The 23,259-nt window shown below is 37.5% G+C and overlaps 1 protein-coding gene across 2 annotated transcripts in view; it reads right to left on the bottom strand.

Moving 5' to 3' along the window:
• The window catches only part of EPS8 (epidermal growth factor receptor pathway substrate 8), a 171,283-nt gene extending 149,612 nt beyond the window's left edge, over positions 1–21,671 (bottom strand). Inside the window, exon 1 of one of the 2 annotated variants that reach the window (XM_010368476.2) lies at positions 21,258–21,671. The gene's annotated coding sequence lies outside the window, so the exon portion shown is untranslated. The remainder of the gene's footprint in view (positions 1–21,257) is intronic. The other variant, XM_030939545.1, reaches the window with a different exon arrangement.
• Positions 21,672–23,259: the final 1,588 nt, after the last annotated feature.

Consider the following 23,259-nt stretch of genomic DNA (forward strand, 5'->3'; position numbering starts at 1 on the left):
AACATTAAACGATACTGATATATATGAAGTCATCTTAAAGTTAATATCAGGGAAAACATGATACAATACTAAGACAAAAGCAGAGAGGTCTGGCACTCTGCAGATTCTCCAGGTTTACACACCTTTTGATTCAAAAAGAACCAAAACCATTTCTTATATATTATTTTAATCAGACTATACTTTCAACATTTTACAGATGAAATTATAATCACCTGAGCTTTTAAAAAATAAAAATTAGGCACAAATACACTTATTCATAATTGCACTGGCAAACAGTTCTTAGATATTTAAATCTTTGTGAAGAGACAGCCCCCTTCTTTTCCCATATGCCCCCAAGTCAAACCTAATCTCTTTCCCTGTCACCCACAAAATCTCACTTTATGTTCCACTAACCAGGATCGCATGAACTAACCTGAAAGAAAAAAACAAGAGTTCTCTACTTATAGAATAATGTTGGTAAAATAAATTGACACATGCTTAACAAAAAGCACACAAAATAAGAGATACAATCAGGCAAATATGGTATGTCATTCTTCCATTATTAACATAAAATTGTAATTCTACTTTTGCCAATTTTATCAACAGACTCTCAAAATAAATGCCACACTTGATATATATGTACAACACGAATAAGAAAAAATAAATGAAAAACGCATTTTCAAGGATATATTAAAGAAAATCACTCAGAGTTGTATGAAAAATAAGCAAACTAGTATTACCGTTATTACTCAACTTTGGAAAAGTTACACATACATAAGATGTTCTTGTTGGCAAATATTAGGATAAAACATTTTCATAGAAATATCTTAAGTATATCTGGAAAGCAAAACATTTAAGATGTTAAGATATAAGATGTATTTATGACTTAAAATAATCTCTACATAATTATGCTGCACATCACGAGGATATTCAAGACTCTATTGAATTTCTCCCCAAACAATGAACATCTCTATATAGTAACTCTATTTTCAGTCTTTTGTCTAACACTAGCATTCACGAGAATCTGATCACAGAGCAAAATAAATTGGACACAGTACAAAATTTTCCTGAACTTTCTGACCAAAGTTATGTTTTATTATTTCTCAGATGTATTCTGCAGTTATGCTGATTTTATTCTTAGCAGTTGATTAATACCCAAAATAGTTCCAGTGTCATAATTATTTGTAATTTTCATGGGTTTGTTTTTGTTTTCTCTTTTTGAGACTAGGGTCTCGCTCTGTCACCCAGGCTGGAGTGCAGTGGCATGATCTTGGCTCACTGCAGCCTCAAACTCCCAGGCTCAAGTAATCCTCCCACGTCAGCCTCCCGAGTAGCTGGGACTACAGGCACACACCACCATGGCTAATTTCTGTATTTTTTTGGAGAGATAGGGTTTCGTCATGTTGCCCACGTTGGTCTCAAACTCCAGGACTCAAGCGATCCACCCACCCAGTGACTTAAGGATCACTTGAGCCCAGGAGCTCAAGGCTGCAGTGAGCTATGATCACACCACTGCATTCCTGTCTGCATGACAGAGAAAGACCCTGTCAAAAAAAAAAAAAAAAAAAAAAAAAAAACAGAAGAAAGGAAAAGGAAAAAGAAAGGAAGGGAAAAAATAACATTATTCATACTATTAGAAATACTTGTAATTCCACTAGGATTCGAGAAAAAACAATGTGCTAAAGCATGGTTTTGTAGGCCCTTTTGGGTTTAGTTAATGAAATATCAAACAGATCTCACTGTCTTGCTCATAATACAAAAATCTTGAAAATTGTGCTCTAATGAGGGGAAAGGATAGAAAACAGTGAGACTGAAAGAATATCATCTTTGTTGGCTTTTTATTCCAAGAGCTCAGTTTCTTTGTGGAAAAAGTTATAATACTTTAAAACAATGGTTTACTTATTAAATCTGTGAGATGTTAAAGAGCATAATCATAGCCCACATTTAAAAGAATGGGAACTTGAAAAATGGGCATGTTTGCCAGAAGGGTTTATTCTAAATAACAGAGTACATTCTGATTGTCACCATGATTAAGCTTTTTCAGAGTATTTTAATTTAGGCTCAGTAAAAACTGTGGTCAGTATTTTTTTCTTTTTCATATTGAGAGTTGGGGTGTTACTGGCACAAATCTCATGATGAAAGATGCAAGACAAAAATTCATTTAGTTCATCATTTAACCAATACACATTGAGCTTCTATCACACAAAAGCACCACACCAGGCTTTGAGGCCTGTCCAAAAATAAAAATCAGATATGGAGCCTACCTTAGAGAAGCTTGATACCTGGTATCAGGTAAGACACACATATATAAATTACAGTTCACGAAAGAAAATAAGTGCCTAAGCGATCCGGAGAAAAAAAAATTAAGTGGGGGAGGTACCAAAGAAGGCAGATTATTCTACAACGGCAGATAAACTAGAGCTTAACTGATAGATTCGATTTGTATACAGAGATAAATTAAAAAGTTATTCCAAGTACAGACAAGAGGGACACTGAAGCAGAGACTGGGAAAACTGAGGTATACAGATGAAAGTGTATAGTACGTCACTTCGGCTAATGAGTAATTTATAGCACAGGGAGTAGTGAGGCTAAAATTAAAGAAAGTCACTAGGTTGTGAAGAGCCTGAAAAGGAAACCTTTGTTAGCAGTTTTTAAAGCAATGGACTGACATCATCTGAACTCAGCTTTAGCAAGACTGATCTGAAAGTAGTAATTAACACGAATTGAAGTAGGACAGTAGGACAGAGGCAGATACAGAGACATTCAGGAGGGAGTAGTTTAAGAAAATGGTCATATATAGCCTTAAAACAGTGAAAAACTGAACAGAAGGGGCAAAGGCGAGGGTTAACTTTAATGTGAAAGCAGCAGAATTTGGCAATCAGTTGGATATGGCAGGTAAAGGAGAAGGGATCACAGATGTGTTCTAATGGGCTAGAAATTCTCCTTAGGATTGCACCACACTCCAGCCTGGGTGACAGAGCAAGACTGTCTCTTAAAAACAAACAAACAAAAAAAGAAATTCTCCCTAGAACTGAACTATTTTTGTGGTTCTTTGTGGTAGTTTCAATACAAAAGAAAGAGGAAAAACTATTTTGCGTAATGATTAAATTACACAATGAACTCAAACGAGATTATCATAAAGAAGCTATTCCGTATTTCATTCATTCTTTCTTCCTCTTTTTTTTTAAGCTGTTTCTTTTTAAGCTTTAGAAATGAATTAGAGAAAACATGGCTGGAAGTCACCCAGTGACAAAGAAAACAAAACTCAAGTGTCATCTGATCATAACTTTCCTTTTGAACTCCAGGCATTAAGCCACTGAATATAAGAGTAAGCTTTACCTAAACACAAAGTGCAAACTATAAGAGATGGAAAAATTGAATGGTATTATAGACAAACTGCATCTGTCTCACAATTTTACCTCCAGATGTACTAGGAAAGAAAGCAGGTTAAATGGTCAAATAGTGAATGAATGAATTCTGTTCCGTTTTTCTATCATAGTTTATTTATATGTAGATCAGGGACTAGAATCTCACTAGCACCAAAAATCATTTTAACCATTCATTCATTGAAAAATATTAAAACAAAAACTGAGTACATACTGTGCACCCATCATTGTGCTAAGGGACAAGAGACAAAAGATTATTCAGACACATTCCTTACTTCCAAGTGCTCACAGACTGGTTAGAAAGAAACACAAGTAAAATAACCCATAAGCGACATAGTAACTACTTTAAAGTAAGTATGAGATTCTACAACTTGGGCAAAAAGAAGCAATGACGAGTTTTTTTCTAGGAAAGTGATCTTTAGATTGAATCTAAAATAATGAGTAGTTTGCCATATGATGGGGTTGACAAAGAGGAAACTCCAGGCAGAGGGAACAGTATATGCAAATTTATGAAAGAGTGAAACTACATGTGTCCAGGGAATTGCAATTATTACGGCATGTGTGGAATAGAAGAGCAAAAACACTGTGGCTGGAAAGGAAAGAAGGGACTCCTTCACAGAGAGCCTTCATTTGTACCACCCTAATGAGCATATGGGGAACCACTGAGGAATTTTAAGCAAGGTAGTAACATGATTAGCAGTGAGAGATGGAAGAGGAGAGTGCTCTGTCAGCCATTTGCAAGTAAGAATTAAAAAGATTTGATGACTGGTCAAATAAGGGTGGGACAGAAAGGTGGGTAAGAAAAAGAGTCCAGAAAAAAATCAGATTTCTAAGGTTGTCATTAGGATAAAAGTCACTCCAAGTAGAGAGACAGAAAGAGATGAGGGGGCCAGAGTAAAAGCAAGAAATTTATTTTGGAAAATGTGAAGTCTAAGGGGCCTGTGTGATATTCAGGTTCAGTCATAGTGTTAGAGCTCCCAAGAGAGGCATCAGCTGAAGAACTGAGAGTAATTGTTCTAAACAAAACATTGAGGTCACCTAGAAAGAGAATGAAACTTGGAATGTAACATGAAATGAGATAAGGGCTGAGAAAATAATTCGAGAAAATCCAGAAACTTTTCAACTTGTGAATGTTCTGAGAATACACAAAACCATGAACTGAGGCACAAACCAAAAAAAAAAAAAAAAAAAAAAAAAAAAAAAAACCATTGGCTCTCACTGCTGCCAACAGATGGTGCTAGAACTTACTTGAGAGTTGCACTTAGGAAGAATTTGGGATACCTATTCCATCCCAAGTAGCAGAGCTTCTGAATTAACATCTAAGTGTAGATGGGTAACAAAGCAGAGGTAGATGTTAATCAGGAAAGAACAACACCACCACAGGAGCCAAAGGATGAGAATATTCTTTTTATTTAAAAGAAGGCAAAAATCATTACAAACATACATTCACGCAGCAAATAAGTCTACAAAGCACCAGAAACCCTAAATGGTAAAAATTCATAGGGAATGAAACTCAGTTTATGTCCTCAAAGAGTTTACAGGTAAATGCTACAGCAAAATCAAGTAAAAACTGAACATTTTCCTTTTGGTTTAGCTTTTAGAAGATGGCAGGTGACCTACAGACATAAGCTCAGCATCAGACCACAGTGGGCTGGCTAATGTAGAAGAAGTGAAGAGGAAATCATAGACATTAAGCTTCTCTTCAAGAATCTTATGTGGAAACAAGACAGAAATAAGGCAGTAGCAAAAGGATGTTAAGAGACTATGTTCCATATATGCAGAATACCTCACCAGGACACATCTGAACTCCAAGAGCTTACTATATAAACACTTGGACATACGTACATATAAGAGAGAGAAGAATCACATTTTAAACTGACTCCATAATACATTTTGCAATAGAGGCCTGAATTATTAAAATTACATTCTAATGTTATTAATTGTGATTATTAATGGTTCTCTTACTATACTCTGGTTTAAGTCAAGTTGAAAATTAGAAGGCAATCATGAAGCAACAAAATTTCAATCATCCTCAGAAGAAGGAAATGAATGGGGATATCCTGGTATTAAATATATGCGTGGGACCAAATTATGTGTTAAATGGAGATAGATACATGAAACATTTTAGAACTGGGTTTACTGGCCCCTTCAAGAGATGAAGGAGAGAGATTTAAAAAAAATAAAAATATAAATATAAAAAGCTTTGGGGATAGGAAGAGAGACATGATGCAGTAGAAGCAAGCTAAGTATTCTAAGCTCAAGTACTTATTAGAAAGAATAACGTGATATTAACAAGTCTAGCTGACATAGTCTGCATCAGTTTTATCATTCCAGCAAATAATCTCAGGACAGCATATGACGTGAATCAAACGCATATCATAGGAAGAAGAAAGAAGTTCCTATCTGTGTCTAGTAAACACAGTGACAAGGTGGCAATCAAGCGAAGTCAATGTCTGACCAAACAAAAGTAATTCACATTGGTAACTATAATTCTCTCTCATTTTTGCAGTAGCAATTTATAAAATTTATAATAAAGGCTAGAAATCTTTTGTGACTTTAATAAACATAATCAATTTCATGCATTCATAAATGTTTGTTAAAAATGTTTTAAAAGCCTCATCTTCTTTGGATAGTTGAGCAATTGTCACCAGAAGTGTACAAACTAATTTACTGCAGAAAAGCAGGAAAATGATTCCACCATCTTTTACCAATATATTCAAATACTACCTTTGAAAACAAATCTTCAAAAATAACTAATTTTTAGTGTGTCATCAATTAAAAAAAAAAGATTCTCTGGTAATGGTTTGCTTGAGCCACAAATAAGAAGGAATAACCAAAATGAGGAACTAATGAATGTTTTCTTTTAGAAAAGAGGTGCCTGTATGCTACAGATTTGGTAAAACTGCAGAGATGAATTTATATACCTAAATGCCTCTTTCACCCCACCCCCCTCCAACTTGCACACAGGCCTAGTGTTATTTAAGCAAACAGTAAACAGCTATTACTCTTCAGTTAGGTAGACAGAACTTGGAAAATTAGTAGATCACAAGATTGCCACAGGGATGCCAACCATCTGTCTAGTAAGTATGGATGACTTCCTCCTCCCTGTGATCCTGTATTCTACAATGCTCAATAGGCAAGGTAAGGGAAAGGTTACAGGTTTGTTTGTATATACACATATAAAATCGTGACCAAAATATTTGGTCCAAATTACCAAGAAGGTGGGAAAACTCAGGGACTTTATTCTTCCACAGCCAACAAACTAATCAATGATTTGACAAATATTTATCTAAAGCCTTCTTTGTGCACAGAAATCTTTTTTTAGTTCAGTGTATAATGGCCCAATCCATGCATGCTGAGTTCGTATTTAAAAGCAATTCTTGACCCTGCTATCAAACAATTAAGCTCCCTGCAGTGCAAATAAAGAAGTTTTTTGAAACAGATAGTTATGAATCTTTCATTCATAGTAGCTAACTAGAAACACATGAGCCAAACCCATTGTGAGTATCATTTCGGTGGTGTGTAATTTGAGAGGTGTGTTAGAATGCGCTTGGCTCCACTAAAGAAGGGGGAGTCCACATTTTCCTTGCTTGTAAGTGAAATGCAAAAACAATTTTGCAACTTGGCAATTCATATGGCAGTCCTGAAGTTAACCACATTCAAAATTCAAGACAACAGAATTTTCCCCATCTCTAAGGTTTAACACTTTACAATCAGCCTAAGGTGTTAAATATGAATTCATTTTATGAATAATGGCTTCTTCACTCCCAAAAGTTTCCAGGAAAAAATACTGAATACTGTATATAAAAATGACATAAACCACACTTGTCTGGTCTGATCTTAAATTGAACTTAATAGTTTAAATACTCTTTCAAAGAGAATAATGGTATACTGTAATTTTCCCCAAAGCTCATAAATAGCCAATGTTCCTTTGTGGAATCATTGTAAAATACATGTAATTTGGAAATAGACTTATTTTATAAATCTGCAGTACCAGTATATGTAGAAAAACAATACAAGGCCGGGCGCGGTGGCTGAAGCCTGTAATCCCAGCACTTTGGGAGGCCGAGACGGGCGGATCACGAGGTCAGGAGATCGAGACCATCCTGGCTAACATGGTGAAACCCCGTCTCTACTAAAAATACAAAAAACTAGCCGGGCGACCTGGCGGGCGCCTGTAGTCCCAGCTACTCGGGAGGCTGAGGCAGGAGAATGGCGTAAACCCGGGAGGCGGAGCTTGCAGTGAGCTGAGATCCGGCCACTGCACTCCAGCCTGGGTGACAGAGCGAGACTCCGTCTCAAAAAAAAAAAAAAAAAAGAAAAGAAAAACAATACAAAATGTTAATATATTTACATTTGAATAGGAAAAAATGTGAATCTCTATTAAGGAAAGAGAGGGAGAGAAGCCAAAAAGATTATCCTTTATTTTCCAGATTTTTGAGCCCTTACCTAGAACCTGATGCTTCTGTTAACTTTTTATGCTTCTTTTCATTTAGGCGTCTAACATCACACAGTCCACAAGGATAAGAATGTTTTCTATCTTGTCAATTAGAGGATTCTCATTATTTAGTACTAGCACTTAATAGGCACTTATTTAATTTCTTTATTGACAGATAAATTTCATTAACTGAAACAAAATTATTTTCTATTAGATAAAGTTGTATATGCCCAGGACTGTTAGATCAAGAAACTAGACTGGGTTACATTAAGCTGATGGGCCTGCTGATGATTTAGCAAAATTCCTGTCTCATATATGCGTATCACAAGAAAGAACACTGGAAAAAGATGAAATGAATCAAACAAGATCTAACACCACTACAACAAACAAACTCACTTTCACATACAAAGGACAGTTTCATATGTATTTTATTATATATTCCATATGCATTTGTGTGCATATTTCTCTCCAACAATTTTTCTTTTAAAAGAAATTTTTGCCCAAGTATTTTCTTTTCCAGTGATTGGTATGGTTGACATCAGTAACAGAAATAGCAAGAATAATTAGAAAGGGAGAAAGGAGCAGCTGAAATGATCATAGCTAGAAGCTTTTAAATGTAATTTTGGGGGGAAATAATACACTTCTGGCTGAACTAGTTTCTCTAGCCTTAAAAGTTAAGCCATGTTCTCAAGTCATCCCCTGCAAAGGAGCAATCCGGTACTCTTCTGGAAGAGAGAAAAAACCAGCTGACTTAGGTGAATGACCTACTCTAAAAACCATCCCCTTAAGTTCACATGCACTCTCTCAGGAACTAACGCAGACCTAGATTAGCCTCTATGCATCAGTAAGCATTTGTTACGCCTAATACCCAAAACCCAACTGATGTCCGCATTAGCCCAATAATGTCAATGTTAGCTAGAAATGTCTGGCTCAATCTTGCAAGAATAGGAATTTCCACATTCAGAACTCAGTTTTTTATTTTGCAGCTATTTATTGAACACTTACTTAATATACACTTAAATCAAATAATATATTGCTCCTTACAGCATATAATCAAAGTTCCCTAGATGTAGCTCATGAAGAGCACGGTGTTGGTAAAAATGGCTTATGGGTTCTTGAGAAACGTTAGTGTTTCCCCTTTTGCTACTGCCAAACTACTTCTACATCAGATTCTACCACCACTTGTTTTTCCAATCATTTTACCACTCTATCTATTAGTTTGGAATCTTATTGAAAATTTCATATTTCCCAATAACAATAGTTTGATTATATCAATGCCTTTGAAAACCATAAACATAACACAAAATGTAATTGGTAGTCATTGGATTAAATTATCCCATATTTTTAGGTCTTTTATCCTGTAGTCCAATGAGAGGCTGACAAAATCATTCTTTAACAATTCCATTAACTGCCTGGCAGGGAGAAAAGATGAAAATAGCTAGAGATAACAGATATAGATGGAGGAAGGATATTGGAGGTAAGATGAAGTGACTTTTACATCCATTTTGAGATTCTTTACAATGCCATGGAGGAGCCTATATAAATTGTTTTTTACATTATATAACTCAAGATATATTTTAATTCAAATTCTAAAATTCCCTACAGTGATAAGGGGTACCTACAAAGCAAAATGAAACATACACACACACACACACACACACACACACACACACAAAACAAAAAACCAGCAGTATATGTCCTAATATATGAACAAAGTCACAGTGGACCCTTCTAATCGGTATAAAAACTGAATGGTGTTAAGATGCATTCCAGTTAAAGTTAAGCACTGTTAACACATGTATTCTGGACTAGATTTCACTCTCTTCATAATGAGATTTTACTATTTCCAAAATCACATACTTAGTACCCAAATAAGGTAAAGGCGATGAAGGCTTCAATCCCTCCTTTGTTTCAAACTCCCTAGCAGCCTAAACTTAACCTTCACTGTCACAACCACTATGAATGTCTCTTTTATTCAGACTTCTCTCTCCATGACTGAGATCTCACCAGGCAATAAGAAAGAGTTAGAATAGTAATTGGAAAGCTATCAAAGTTATGAAAAATATAATTTTCTATTAAAGCCACCTGAGGATTTAAAAAGGGTGTCAGAAACGAGCTAAAGGAGGGGGAACAGCTGGGAGGAGAAGAAGAGTTGGGGAAGGGGGTGATGAAGGAAAGCCCACACGGTTATTTATCTGCTTCAAGAGTTGTAAAAGACTATTTTCTTGACAAGACCATGGAAAGTAGCAAGTCTTCAGATAAAGCCGAAAATGTGAAATGTGGACAAAGTTTATGGATATTGTACTAACTGGGGCTGAAACTGTTTGTTTCAACAGTTTGGGTAAGAAATGTAAAAAAATTAAAATAACATAAAAAGAAATATGCTTTAAACCATTTATTCTGTAGTTCTGCAAACATAGCAAACATACAAACACACAAAAAATAGACTTTATTCCTAAATTTAAATGAAGCTATAATTTTTCCAATTTTCCTTACACATTATTGTTCAGGCTAGGCCATCATGGATTATTCACTTTAAAATAGAAGTGATAATACTTTAAGCAAATCTGAGAACGCACACAAAAATCTTTAGAGAGTGATTTTCAACAATGATTAAAAACACTCTGACACGCACTCTTCAGGCATACGCATTAATCCCACACCTTTGCATGCATGAGTATCATGTGAATAATGTTGCAAGTACTGGACCAATGACCAGATTTTTATCACAGAAAGGATTCCATTGCTATTAAATTATTCAGAATCGAACAAGGCCCCACAAAGGAGCTAAATAAAAGAACTACTGACAAAATTAATGTTCTGTCAACTAAAAGGATCTTGATGTGTAAAAAACAAAACAAAACAAAACAAAAAAAACACACTGTACTTTTTTGAAAACAGACCACACAATAGAGGTTCTGAGAATACAGATAAACACTAAAACAATAAAGACAACTCAGTCTGAAGATAGGGTTTCAAAAATCAACATTCCTGGATTAAAGAATAATATTTTTAAACTCCCAAATACATATAGTTTATCATAAAAGAGTTGAAGTTTTGAAAACCCACTGCAAAGGGAAATTGGAGATTACGTACACATGCATATAAACATGAACAAGCTGTTCATGCCTTTATGGGGGGAATAAAGATAGTAAATCTACTTAGAGGTAGTGTTTTCATTTCTTCCATATATGAAAGAAACTATCAAATGCAGAGTGTGCATGCCCAGGCAGAAAGTAAGTCATTAATTCACCAAGTTACTCACAAAATGAATTTCAAGAAATCCAAGCCCCCCAAAAAGAAGGCAAAGCAAGATTTTAAAATGTAACAGACCTTTTTTTTTTTTTTTTTTGAGATGGAGTTTTGCTCTTGTTGCCCAGGCTGGAGTGCAATGGCACAATCTTGGCTCACTACAACCTCCTGCCTCCCAGGGTTCAAGCAATTCTCCTGCCTCAGCCTCCCGAGTAGCTGGGATTACAGGTATGCGCCACCAAGCCCTGTTAATTTTGTGTTTTTAATAGAGACAGGGTTTCTCCATGTTTGTCAGGCTGGTCTCGAACTCCCAAACTCAGGTGATTCACTCGCCTTGGCTTCCTAAAATGCTGGGATTACAGGCGTGAGCCACCGTGCCCAGAAAAATGTAACAGACTTTTCACTAGCGAAACAGTTAAGTGTATCTTCTATCTCTATCATCAAAAGTATATCTTTCTTTAAATTCTAAAAGAGTACTTAAAATCATCTTATTATACATTCAGGTCTAAAATAACCATCAACTTTAAATATCAAAATTATTGTAGAAAATTAGATAAATTGTAATCAGTGTCTTTTCAAAAGAGAGAGATTTTACACATATTTTTATTTGCAGCTTTGTTTTTCCACTTCAGATACTGGAAACATTCTATTGTTGCATTAAACCAACAAATATCTCAATAATATACAAGTATTTCTATAATAAGGAACAACAGTAATATTCTAATGGTGTTAACAAAAGATAATTCAACAGCTCTCAATAAGGGACTTGAAAAATGTTTTTCCCTCATTTAAGTACAAACTTCCTTCTATCAATCTTTTTTCTATTTTTTCTTTCTCTTTTTCTTCTCCCCTTATATTAAAAACACCATTTTTCAATTATAGAACTCTGATCTCTTATCAAGCACATAATTCATTTAACAAGTTTTTTTTAGTACATTCCTAAATAGTATGTTTCAGGTTCTGTTCAGAAACTGTTTATGGCTTAGAATTTTAGGTAGCCTTAAACAGGACTAGATCTGGTTTCATAGATTATTACATTCTTTTGTTACTATGCTACTAAATGTAAGAATGGTTTGAAACAGGACCTCCAATTTCACCCAAAAACATGCAAGTTCCTCTTTCTTAAATTCCATATAATCACTTGAGTATCACAGGACTGAAAAAGCACACATGAATTTGTTTGCTACATAAAGAGCTACATTTAGAAGGCCATGTGACTAGAAGATTCATGCAATTCTTAAACAGGTTTGGTATCTTTATTCTCTTCTGCTACAATGTAATGAATACTCTGTTGTATTGTTGCTTACAAAAATGAAAAATAACTGCTCATTCAGTTCTAATACTCCTGTAAACTCTGAATGTGGGAATGTGCAGAACTTCCCACCACTCCCATCATGCCAACCTATTCCACAGATGTCAAACATGCTCATCTTTCCACCTGGAGAGAGATGAGTGTCTCACTTTGCCTCAAAAATTCATTCTATGAGACTCAAACATCACCTTCCCCAGTAAAGACTTTTCTGACTCCCTCGGCCACAGTGAGGCTCTCCTTTCTGCTATGTGCTGGGATTGGGAATACACACACACACACACACACACACACACACAAGCACACACTTTTCATTTAACATCCCCCACAGATAATAGTACCTACTTGACATTTCCACCTCTTAGACAAGAAAACCAAGGCAGATAAGGTCTGATTCCAAAGTCCATTGTTTGTTTGTTTTTTAATATATACTTCCTTCAGCTCCACACTGTACTAAAACGGGTGTCTGGCTACCTCCATTCTCTGAGCCTCCTGACAACAAAAGGCAGAGATCCTATCTTACTCATCTTTGTATTCCTGGTGTCTGGCACAGAACAGATACTCAACAAAAACTCAATAAAAAACGAATGAATAAACAAATAAAATGTAGTAATGCTCAACTTCCTATGTGAGGAAAACTCATCCCCTTTTAAGCACTTATGTAAAAGTATGATAGTAAGTGCTAACTTCATTCAGCAAGCCTTTTGTGAGTGTGTCATATATGGTGTGTTGGGCTTAAATACCTCGGGGAACTTAACTCAGTTCCCTGTCCTTGAGAAGCTTTAAATCCAATGAGGGAAAGAAATAAACAACTAGTTAATGCTACCATTACTTGTTTTACTTTGTCTAATTCCCCACAAATTTTTCTCTTTAAAAGAATCTCATTCTTTACAACCATGTTCCATCACCACATACCTCTGGTCAGTAGGATATAGATAAGTCAACAGAAAACAAAGCTAGAAGAATCTTTGTGGAGCTTAAATACACATTCTTTTTAGCTATTCTTGTTTAGCACAGTAGTCATTTGAGCAAGTATATAGCACAGTATTAAAGAAAAGAATATAATTAAGGACACCCTGATACCATCCTTGCCCTTTTTCTTTTACAAACGCAGCATGACCAAGTGGAAAGGGCATGGATTTTGGAATCAGGTCAGGGTTCTCATCCCAATTCTGTCCCTTTCTCCCCATGTGTGACACAAGTCGCTTTATCTTTCTGGGCCTATTCCTTCATCTGTAATTCGGAGATAAAGAAGCATGCCTTAAAGGGCTCTTGTAACAGTAAAGGAGAAAATGTATGTAACACATGCCACACAAAAGGTACTATTATTATGTGAGCTGCTCCACCTGCTTCTTGAAGAATACTGGTTCTAACTTCAGTGCAACAATATAAATATTTCTAATCCTGTCTTACTTTGTTTTCTGTTGCTTATAACAGAATACCTGAAATGGGTAATTCTAAAGAAAAGGAATTTATGTCTTACAGTTATGGAGGCTAAGAAGTCCACGGTCAAGGCGCTACATCTGGTGAGAGCCTTCTTGCTGGTAGGGACTCTCCAAGAGTTCCAGGACAATAGAGAACATCACATGGCAAGAGGGCTGAGTGTGCTCATGCGCTCACTCGGTCTCTCTTCCTTTCCTTACAAAGCCACCAGTCCCACTCCCATGATAACCCCTTAATCCATTAATTCATGAATGGATCAATCACTTCTTACAGGCTTCACCTCTCAACACTGCCACATTGAGGATGAAATTTCAACATGAGTTTTGGAGGGAACAAATATGCAAACTATAGTACACCACAATATCAATGACACAAAATGTATACCAAAAGAGAGGTACATTTGACTTTTGAAAAGACAGGTTTGAACTAACATGGGTCCACTTATACCCAGATTTTTTTCAATAAATATATTTGGAAAAATTTTTGGAGATTTGTGACAATTTAAAAACAGTTGGGCTGGGTGTGGTGGCTCATGCCTGTGATACCAGCACTTTGGGAGGCCAACTTGGAAAGATTGCTTGTGCCTAGGAGTTCAAAACCATCCTGGACAACACAGAGAGATCCTGTCTCTGCAAAAAATGAAAATAAAAATAAATTAGCCAGGCTTGGTGATACATGCCTATGGTCCCAGCTATTCAGAAGGCCGAGTGGGGAGGATCACCTGGGCCTGGGAGGTTGAGGCTGCAGTGAGCCCAAGATTGTGCCACTGCACTCCAGCCTGGGTGACAGTGAGACTCTGTCTCAAAAAAATTTTTTTAAATAAATAAATACAATAAAAACACAGACAAACCATGTAGCCGGGATAACAAAAAAAAAAGAAAAAAGGTATGTCATGAATGCATAATATATATATAAATACTAGTCTACTTTATCATTTTATGGCGGTAGCCATAAAATTTATTAGAAAAAATTAAAATTTATCAAAACTTACACACACATACGATACACAGTATCATTCACAGTCAAGAGAAATGTAAACAAATGTAAAGATGCATTATTAAGTCCTAACAGCATACAATGAACTGTAGTACATACTGTACTACTGTAATAATTTCATAGCCACTTCCTGTTGTTATTGCCGTGAGTTCAAGTGTCATGAGTATCCGCTTAATCCACTGTGTGATGTTAATCATCTCCGCGTGAGCAGTTCATCTCTCCGTTAAATTGCGTATCACAGTAAAAAATGATTTCTCGCTGTTCTCTTGTATTTTTCATCCTGTTTAGTGCAATACCACAAACCCTGAATGAAAACATGCCACTAGAGATGCCGGAAATGCTCCCCAGAAACAAAGTCATGACATTACGAGATAAAGTTGAATTGCTTGGTATGTAGCATAGATTGAGGTCTGCAGCTGCAGTTCCCAGCCCTGCCCCTCCATTCCCCGCCTTTTCAGACATAGGAGTCATCTTGTAAGCAGACAAAAACTTATAATATCAATAAGTACAGTACAGTACTGTATTTTCTCTCCCTTATGGTTTGCCTAATAAAATTTTCTTTTCTCTAGTTTATTGTAAGAATACAGTGTAATATACATATAACATACAAAACGTGGGTTAATAGACTGTGTTATCAGTAAGGCTTCCAGTCAACAGAAGGGTTACTAGTTAAGTTTTTGGGAAGTCCAAAATTATACACAAATTTCCGACTGTGCAGGGGCCAGTGCGTCTAACCCCTGCATTATTGAAGGGTCAACTGTACTTGAAAAAAGTCACTTGTAGCAGGAAGAACAGCGTGGGAAAAGATTCAAGACCATATAGTTAAGTCTCAGATTTCTAGCTGGTGCATACATCAACTGCCTCTTCTCAACATACACCCTGCAAATCCTTTATTCCAGATCCTTTTTGTGAAAAATCAAACTATTATTTCCTATGATAAGATCTAAAAGAACTGACAGATGTTACTCTATACTAACAATTCCATTTTCACAAAGAAGAATCTCTGAGTTAGTTAAAAAAAAAAAAGAGGAAAATGAATTATGTACAATGTCTAGAAGTAAATCTTGGCACACAGTACACGCTGTATTATATATTAGTTTCTAAGTCATTTCTCAACTGTTTAGGTAAGTAATTTTGCAGAACATGTAATAAAAAATTTAATAAAAACATTTTCCTTTCAATTCCAAACCTAATTTATAATTTAAAAATCACATTTACTTGTGCTGGTACAACTAGGAATCCATAAGCAAAAAAATTAAGCTAGACACAGACCTTATAACTTTCATAAAAATTAACTCTAAATGGATCACATACCTAAATGTAAAATGCAAAACTATAAAACTTCTAGGAAAAACACAGGATAAAATCTATGCAGCCTTGGCAAAGAGTTTTCAAATACAACACCAAAGCCTATCCATGAAATTTGTAAGTTGGCCTTATTAAAATTAAAGACATCTGTTCTGATAAAGACACTGTTAGGAAAACAAAAAGACAAACCAAACTGGGAGAAAATATTTGCAAAACACTTATCTGATAAAGCACCTGTATATAAAATGTATAAAGAACTCTTAAAACTCAACAATAAGAAAGCAACCCCATTAAAAAGTGGGCAAATGATCTGAACAGACATCACACCACAGAAGATGTACAGATGAAAAGGAGCATGTGAAAAGATGTTAATATCATATGTCATTAGGAAATAGTAAACTAAAGTAACAATGACATATTACTACACACCTATTAGAATGGATAAAATCCAAAAAAACTGACAAAATCAAATGTTAGCAAAGATGTGGGGCAATAAGAACTCACATTCATTGCTGGTGAAAATGTAATAGTACAGCCACTTTGGAAAACAGTTTGGCAATTTCTTACAAAGCTAACCATAATCTTACCACAGCATCCAGCAATTGTACTCCTAAATATTTATCCAACAGATATAAGAACTTATGTCCACCCAAAAACCTGCACGTGAATATTCATAGCAGCTTCATTCATAGTTGCCAAAAACTGGAAGCAACCAAAATATCCTTCAATAGGTGAATAAACAAACCATGACATATCTGATAATGATAGAAAGAAATGAGCTATTAAACCTCAAAGGGACATGGATGAACCTTAAATGTGTATTGCTAAATGAAAGAAGCCAGTCTGGCAAGGCTATATGATTCCAATTACACAACATCTGGAAAGGGCAAAAGTAAAGAGACAGTAAAAAGATTCGTGGTTTTCTGGGAGAGGGGCTCACAGAGGTTACGAGTGAAGCCCAGGGGATTTGTAATGTGTTGAAATTATTCGGTATGACACTATGATCCTTTAAGGATAGCTACATCAAATTAAGCATTTGTCAAAACCCAAAGAACTTCACAGGACAAAGAATAAACTTTAATGTATGCAAATGTAAGCAAATCATTTAGAAGGTCAAGGAATCCCAAGGTGGAATGCAAATTGTAACAAAGAAATCTAACTGTATTATAAATGGGTGCTACAATCTCACTGAAAAGGATAGGAGGAAAGGCGCTTGGCTGACTAACTCTAGAAATGAGTAGAGGCTGTGAGACTAAAAGCAAAAGGAATAGCACATAAACACTGTACTCTTGATGCTAAAGTTGTTTCCCATAGGAACATAGGTTAACAATTTGAATGCTGCTATACATCTATGAAAGAAATGAATGTATAAGCAAATGTATGGCAGATGGTGCAAGCCAGGTTTCTTCTCACTGTTGGAGTAAGTTTACATATAAACAAGGGGAGAAGGCTAGAATGATACCTGTGGTAATGAATTAGCATTACAGATAAAATGTAAATTCATAGTTAAACATGGATACAAACTGTTACATAAAAATATGTATAGATATGTTCATATACACACATGTATTTCCTGCTTTGTCACATGAGAGAACCTAGAAGCAATGACACCGCAGAAGCAACAAGCACACCTAGCACTCAGATCTTGGTTTCTAACACCATTCCCCTACAAAATGATCCAGATTCCTTGGAGAAATGACTGATTCTAGGACCGTGGCAAGATGTATACAGATGAACCTAGAGCATCTCATAGTAACAGAAAGTAAGGAAATGCTTCCAAAAAAACAAAATTCACATTGATGGTAGTATGTCAAAGAGGCACTGGTGCCAAGCTGTAACAAAATAAAGTAGCATTGGATTATAATCCAAAATATTTAGACAGATATTATATTTATATAATATATATACCCATGAGTCCAGAACAAAATAAATATGATTGAGTAAATAAACACATGGGGGAGAAGAGACAAATCTCCCATGGAGAAAAAAATCCAAGTAATTTATAGAGATACTCTGCCTTCACAGGGGGAAGCATAACTTTCTACTCCTTAAGTATAGGCCATAAACAGTCCTTCCAAGAGCACAGCATGAAAAAGGCAGAGAAAAGTGGAAAAACCTGATAAATACTACCTCAGCCAGGTGATAAAGATGAGTATCACAGTGACAAATCATGTTGATAGTATATACCCTTGATATGAGATGAAAATGGCACGTTACCTCTGTGATCTTTCTACCAAAAACCTATAATCACAGTCTAATCATGAGAAAAAACATTAGATAAATTCCAATGAAAATGCATTCTACAAAATACCCGACCAGTACTCCTCAAACATCACCAAAAACAAGGAAGCCTAACAAACTTTCACAGCCAAGAGGAGCCTAGGGAGACATTACAAGGAAATACATTTAGTGGTGTTCCGGATGGTAGGGTCCTGGAACAGAAAAAGGACATTAAAAACTAAGGAAATCTAAGTAAAGTATAAACTTTGTTAATTCTAATGTACTGATACTGGTTCATTAATAGTAACAAATACTAATATAAGATGTTAATAAGGGGGGAAGCTGGTATGGGGGTATACTGACACTGTATTTGTAGCTTTCCTGTAAATCCAAAACTTCTGAGAAATAAGGTCTATTTTTTTTTAAATCCCATTTAGGAATGCATCTAAAAAATACAGAAAATGTTGTAGTGAAGCACTGAAGAACCTTACACTTTCTTGCATATATTCAACTTAAAATGTTTGCAACTATACCAATGCAGAATTTTTCTTACAAAAATATTTTCAATCACTAACAGCTGCAAACAATTTCATGTAGTATTAATAATTCTCAGGAGGGATTTACTATAGCCAGAGTACTTTAATTAAAATTCTACTTTTTCCCCGACATACCTCTACAGATGTCCAAAAGTTTGTACCCTATCATTAACTTATGTTGTTTTGTGATGACCCATGTAACTACCAAGTATGTTTCATACAACTCGGGAAAGCTGAATTGTATGTAAATATTACATAAATCAGTGCTTAAATATTCATCCAATAGAACTTCAAGTATCTAAAGAGACAACTTTTAAAAAGCTATCATTTCCTATTCTGGATACTATGTTTTCTTATACAATCCTTGGTTCAAGTGACCTGCTACAGAATTAAAAGAGGTATGTAAAAGAAGGGAATAGAGAGAAGAATAAAAAGCAGTAGGGGAAAGGGTGTGAAATAGAGTGTAACAAAACAACTAGGATTTGGAATGTAATAAACACGAAGTAGACAGTAGCAAGCCTATGCCATAGCATAGAAAAGAACTGGTATCTGAAAAGAATCAGTATTGATAAAACCTTGAAAGCAGGAAAAAGCTAGAAATAAAAACAAAATGAATCTTTATGTTTGATCACAAACAAGCAAAATATTCAAAATTAGACATTAGGTTCCTGACAGGAAACAAAAGAAACATCACCCTATTAAGAGTGGGGCTATTAATAGTCTCAGTTAAATTACACTTGCTAGAAATTACTATATATAATATTCAATGACATTGGGAAGTGAAAAAAATTACAAAGAGAATGCACCAAGTCTTGTAAACAGCGGTTATTTCAGTATAGTAGAATTAAAAGCAAATTATATTTTCCTTCTTTTTTCCTGCTATAAAGTGAATGACTTGTGGTGCAATCTTACAAAGTCTCAATCTGTGTATTCTGCACTAAAGGCATTCTATTAACACTATTGTATTTGTGATACATTCTACCTTACCCTTTATGTGACAATTCTATACTGTTTTAACTTTCAAATTGTAAGTAAAAGTGTGAATTCGTGACCAAAAATTTTCCACACCAGCAAGTTAAGAACTACAGCAATTATGTTTAGAAAACTGCGATCCCAAACAAAAAATTCTATACTAGGTGAGACAGGATGACATTGACTTTAATTCCAATAGACTCACTACCACATGATGTCCATTACTACTGCTCACTTTCCAGAAGCCAAGGAGCTGTGGAAGAATAGAGTCCTTTCAATGAAAATAAACTAGAGGCAATATACAACACAGTTACTTTGAGAGTTTTTTTATTATGATTATTATTTTCAATATAAAGAAGCCTGCCCGGAATCCTAACTCTCTTATTTCTCAAAAACGACAAAGCCAAAAAATCACACTCTTCACGTATGTGAAGTCAAGTTTTATCTGAACTCATCCTAACATATTAGCTCTTTTACCTATTCCTCTTACTATCTAAGGCAAGAAACCTTGAAAAGAGAAGCAGTAACACTTTCCACTGAAACATATTTTGTAAAGGAGAGTTTTAAATCCTAATGCTTCACCGCTCTAGATGTCTACGGATTTCAAATCCTAATACCACGGCGTCCTGCCCCCCGCGAGATTCCAACAGTACTAGGGGCCCTATGGGAGGAAGAGGATTCAAGAAGCACTGCAGGAGAACGATCGGTGCAAAGATTTTGCAAACAGGTAGTCCTAGGAAGGAAAGTAAGAGTGAGAACATCGGAGAGAGCAGGGGGTACATGGGTGGGGAAACCCATTTCAAATGCATGAACTGACCACAACCGGAGAAAAGCCGTCTGTCTTCCCAAAAGTAAAATGGTGAGTAAAGTGGAGTAAGCTAAGAAAGTCAACAGCAATTAGGCATTGACAACGATTACGAAACAATGAGCTATCTTAAGTCGAGGGGGTGAAAGGGAGTGGGACCCTGTCCTAAAGGGTCATTTTGAAAAGAACCCCTCCCCATTTGAGGCGGGTGGAGAGAGCAGCTCAACAAATCCCAAGTCTAACATAATAAGCCGAGATTGGGATACTCGGTCTGCAGTCGCCCCACGGACCAGATGAGCGCAGGTGTATCTGCGGAAGCTCAGGTTACCACGAATATCACCGAGCCACGGAGAACCTTCCCAGCCCAGCCTCCCGGAGCCCTGGGCGCGGGTCTGCACGGGCCCCGCGGCTTGCCCGGACCCGGTGAGCGAACGCCTCTGGCCGCAGCGCCCTCGCGCACCTGGCTGCCAACACCAGTTGAAAGCAAAGTGAAGGGAGGCGGACGCGGCTCCTGGCACCGCTCCGATCCAGCACACAAAGGCGGATTTTTAAAATCGAGCGAGTCAAAGCCGCCGGACCCCCGGACCAGCGCCTTTCGCCAAGGGGCTCTTACCTCGGATCCGCCCTCGGGGCCACGGCTTTCTCTGGAGACGCCGCGATCCTAGGCGAGGTGGGAGGGGACCGGGAGAAAGCCCCCCAATCTGATTCGCGCCCAGCCAGTAGTCGGCGAGCCGCGGAGCCGCCTCCTGCGCCCAGCTGAAGAGCAGCGATCTCCGAGGCTAGCACAGCGCCGGCCTCGCGCCGGGCGAGACAGCCTCGCTAGCTGCTGCCTGTGAAGTCTGGAGCCGCCCGCCCGCTCGCGGCCAGTGCCAACCGCGCGCTGCGCATGCCCAGTGCCCGCGCGAGGAACGAGGGAGCGGGCGGGCAGGCGAGTGCGCGCCGCGCAGCCAGGAGCGGAATCCGCTCTCCGGGTCTTGCCGGCAGCCGAGCCGCGGAGTTCTGGTCGACTCCAGCGCTGGAGGCGAAGCGGCCGGTGAGGCCGGGTGGGCGGGAGAGGGACCGGAGGAAAGGAGACGGGGCGCTGCGCCAAGTTATCAAGGCCGCGATCAAAGTCGGACCAAGGCAGCGAGCCGACAGCGGGTTTTCCAGAAGTGCCCTAGCAGGACCGACTAGCAGGCAGGAGGCGCGGAAAGGAGCAAAGAGCGTGTGGAGAGCTTCGCCCCCCAGCGAGGGTGGACGCCCCGGGCGGAGAAGGCGCTCGGGTTGCAACACCCGGGGTCTGGCTGCAGCTCGTAACCCCTGCCCTATGGCGGCAAACAAGCCGCCCCTAATGACCAGCCAGCCTTCGTCTTCCTCCTCTGGCCCTCGGACCTATTTTCCCCCTTTTGTCGCTTTCCTCTTTTTTTTTTTTTTTTTTTTTGTCTCTCCAACCCATGCGGTAAAACTGGTGGTGCCCAAGGCCCTCCATCGGGTCCCTGGGACTGTCCCAACTGCCGGTCCTTAGCTCCAGCCTGCAAGCCCAGACCCGCCTCGCCCGGCTGCCTGGGAGTCTATTTTTCTTGTAGCTCTTGCCAAAAGCCCTGATGTGGTTTGAAGTAGTGGAGGCTTCTTTCACTTTGTGCCTCTCGTGCCTTAACCAACCCTCGTAACCTCCTCTCTGAGTAGTCTGAGTAGCTCATGGAGCCTCTAAAAGAGAAGTCCATCTTCTCATAGATATTGTGTTTTCTCACTCTTAAAACTCCTCATTGTCATAACTACTCTCCCAATCTCCCCATGCTGTCCTAATTTCGAAGTCAGTTGACTTCCAAAAGTCAACGAAAGCCTATAAATTAAACTTGGTTAAAAGAAATTGGACCTGCTTGCTTTGTGAAGCAAATAAAAGCACAGTCAGGGAGAAACGAGATAACATGCCAAGGTGGACATTAAAACCATTCTAAAAGTTGGAATCGATCTAACAGCTAAGTCCAGTCCCCTATTTTAAGTGAGAATCCTCTCTCCAATATTTCCACCACACCACTATCCACTTGAACATTTCCAATGTTGTAAATTTCTATTTTTTTATCATTACATATAACCATGATTATTTGTTGAATACCTATGCCAGGAACTAAGCAATTTACACACATTATTTCTAGTCCTTAAAATGAGATAGGCCTTATTATACCTATTAAACACATTAGGAAAATGAAACCCATTGGCTTTTTGCCAAAGCCAATGGTGACTGACGCCAGAATTAACAACTAGGTCTGCTTAACGTCATAGCCTGTATCATTTATGAACATCAAATCAACTTCTCTTATACTACTCATCTTGGTTCAGCCCCTAGGAACCACACAATATGAATCTCATTCTTTATAGACATTGCAAGCTTTGAAATAGTAGAGCAACTATTAAGTAACCAACAGATCTAATACATTTCTTCAAAAATTCTCTTTTGTTTTTCAAATAACAGTGAGCTGCCATAATCACACTACTGACCTTGCTTTGCATGTGTTTTGCTTTTTCATTCTCCTCTCTAAATTGTGCACTCAGAATACAACATTCAAATACAGTGGGCCAAGAACTGAGTTCCAGTTCTCCAGCTGCTGATCAGCCACCCCTTTGATCCAGGCACA

This window comes from Rhinopithecus roxellana, chromosome 10 (genome assembly GCF_007565055.1).
Source record: "Rhinopithecus roxellana isolate Shanxi Qingling chromosome 10, ASM756505v1, whole genome shotgun sequence".
In the NCBI taxonomy this organism is placed as follows: domain Eukaryota; kingdom Metazoa; phylum Chordata; class Mammalia; order Primates; family Cercopithecidae; genus Rhinopithecus; species Rhinopithecus roxellana.